At 55.7% G+C, this 2542-nt stretch overlaps 1 pseudogene; it reads right to left on the bottom strand.

Annotated features, from left to right (window-relative positions):
• Positions 1-1163: 1163 nt before the first annotated feature.
• On the bottom strand, positions 1164-2216 carry LOC147084139 (ferritin heavy chain B pseudogene; annotated as a pseudogene).
• Positions 2217-2542: the final 326 nt, after the last annotated feature.

Below are 2542 nucleotides of genomic sequence, written 5' to 3'. Positions count from 1 at the left end.
CGCACAGAGAGCCCCCCATTGGGGACCTCCGCCGGATGGCAAGATGGCACGCCAAGGCGTGTCCAGACGGCAGGTGAAGATGACAAAGTGGAGTGTGTGCAGGAGCAGCCTGTACAGGAAACCCCTCCGCGCAGAACTAAACGGCATGGAGGGCATTTCCCTGAGATGGCTCAAGTTGAGAGGCGCCGGTTCCCGAGAGGGGTTTTGGGGCCGTGCGCTGATGAGGAATTCCATCTGAACGGGGGTCAGTTCGGACGGGATCACCCCATGTGCTTGAGCCTCCTCGATACACCTAGTGGAGTTGGGGCCCAGTGCCACTTTCAGCGTCTCGATGGCTTTGAACGCGAGCCGGGTGTTGGCCCAGGACAGACGCTGTGCCAGCTCCTCCGGCACCATCCAGCCCGCTCCTCCACCATCGAGCAGGTCCCCGATTCTGGTTACCTTGCCAGGCACAGCCCTGCCCTCCACCAGCCACCCGAACCCGTGATCATGGAGGTGTGGATTCCTGAACAGCGGCTCCCGAAGGAGAGCCGCCACTCCTGAATGGGGCGAACTCCGCCTGGAGGCGACACTGTTCCAGACCCATAGCAGTTCCTGGTAAAAGACAGGCAGCTCCCGCAGGTAGGCACGCGTACGGCCCAATTCCACAAACAGGAGCTGCGTGTCATAATTGAGGCCGTGCAGCTGGCGGAAGAAATACGTCACCAGCGCACACCGTCTCGGAGGATTCTCCACGTACACGTATCTCTGCAGCGTCTGAAGATGGAAAGTCGCCACCCGGGTGCGAAGGCACACCAGTGCCTGACCGCCCTCCCTAAGCGGGAGACTCAGAACCGCGGCAGAGACCCAGTGCTTCCTTTTGTCCCAGAAGAAGTCGATGAGCTCCTTCTGCATCTTGGCCACAAACACAGGGGGAGCGACCAGGTCCGGACCAGATGCTGAGACAAGTGTAATGCAGCAGAGGGCGCTCTTCTGAGTTTGGGGCTCAGGCATTTTTTAAAATTAATATTGAACAATTTATTTACAGTTAATGACATTACAGAGCCCAGGTCTCAGCTCTTTGTACAAAGTCACAAGCCATCATTCCCTACAAGGCAGGGGTCTCACACACAATTATATAAACATGAGTACTAAACACAATAAGCTTGATCCCAGTAGTCACTTTAATTGCTCTCTCCCAGAGTGAATTTGTCAAACAGTTCCTCTCCCAGGCCATTCTCAGGGGGTTCCCAGTCTCTTCAAGTTGGTGATGTGATCTCCAAGCTTCTTGATCATCTTCGCCTGTTCATCCAAATAGTGGGTCTCCAGGAAGTCACACAGATGAGGGTCGGCGCTCCCAGTGGAGAGTTTGTGCAGATCCAGCAGACTCTGGTCGACATTCTTCTCCATCTGCAGAGCTCTCGACATCGCCTCCAGACCATTGCTCCACTCATCCTGCTCTGGTTTCTTGATGGCTGCCAAGATGATTTGGCCTCCGTGCCGATTCTGGAACTTCCTCAGTTTCTCAGCGTGCTCCTGTTCCTCGTGTGACTGCTCCTTGAAGAACTTGGCAAAGTGACGCAGGGCAACGTCATCCCGGCCAAAGGAGAAGGACTGTCGATTTTTCAAATGGCTCTCCTTCCTTCCAAACACATGTTGTTGGTTTCTCTTTGTCTCCCCTCTCACTCTCCTGCAATGGAGGCCATTTGGAGAGGCAGTGATGGAATTGGCTTCCCTCTGGTCTTTCCCTCTCCTCTCCTCTTCTCTCTCTCTTGGCACCTCAGTAGCAGCAAGTGGTGGTCTCCACTCTGCCCTCTGTCTCCTCCTCTTCCTCCTGGTCACAGAGAGCGACCAATCCTCTCCTCCCCTCTCCTTGCTGAGACGGCTCGAGGCAGTTGTTCCTCTTTTGACTGGCTGATTAACAAATCAACTGTAACTTAAGAAAACATCAAACAAAACTAACAAGTCAAATCAAGACACTAATATAATATCAAATCAAGATATTGTTGGCCAGGGTGATGATGCACTCCAGTCCCCACGGCGCCCACCTGTCACGGAAGGCCTCTTTGTGTGCTGGCAGACACCACGTGCTCCATCTCCAGGGCCACCCGGGCGCGAACATAGCCACAGAAGAGAGGCAGGCAATTGGGCCAAACGAACCCCTCGACCACCCGCTGCCTGGACCTCGTAATGACTATTTTCACCAGGCCCACGAGCAGTCCCACGAGGAGGTCCATCAACCTGCCCGCTCCCCTCCGCACCGGGTGACCAACTGGTACCACAACATGACAGCCACCAGCTGGTTTATGACCAGCGCTCGACCCCTGTAGGACAACACTCGGAGCAGTCCTGTCCAGCGTCCTATGTGAGCTGTGACTTTGGCCTCCAGCTCTTGCCAGGTCGCTGGCCAGGCACCCTCAGCGGGGCTGAGGTAGACTCCCAAGTAGAGGAGGTGTGTTGTGCTCCAGGCGAAGGGCCTGAACTCCTCCGGCAGGCAGTCCACCTGCCACTGACCCACCTGGAGCCCGGAGCATTTCTCCCAGTTGATCCTGGCGGAGGATGC

Source organism: Somniosus microcephalus, unplaced genomic scaffold (genome assembly GCF_052327205.1).
Source record: "Somniosus microcephalus isolate GS21.2 unplaced genomic scaffold, FLI_Smic_1.0 scaffold1, whole genome shotgun sequence".
NCBI lineage: Eukaryota > Metazoa > Chordata > Chondrichthyes > Squaliformes > Somniosidae > Somniosus > Somniosus microcephalus.
Note: the sequence above shows the minus strand (reverse complement) of the source record. Positions and strands in the feature narration are given on the sequence as shown.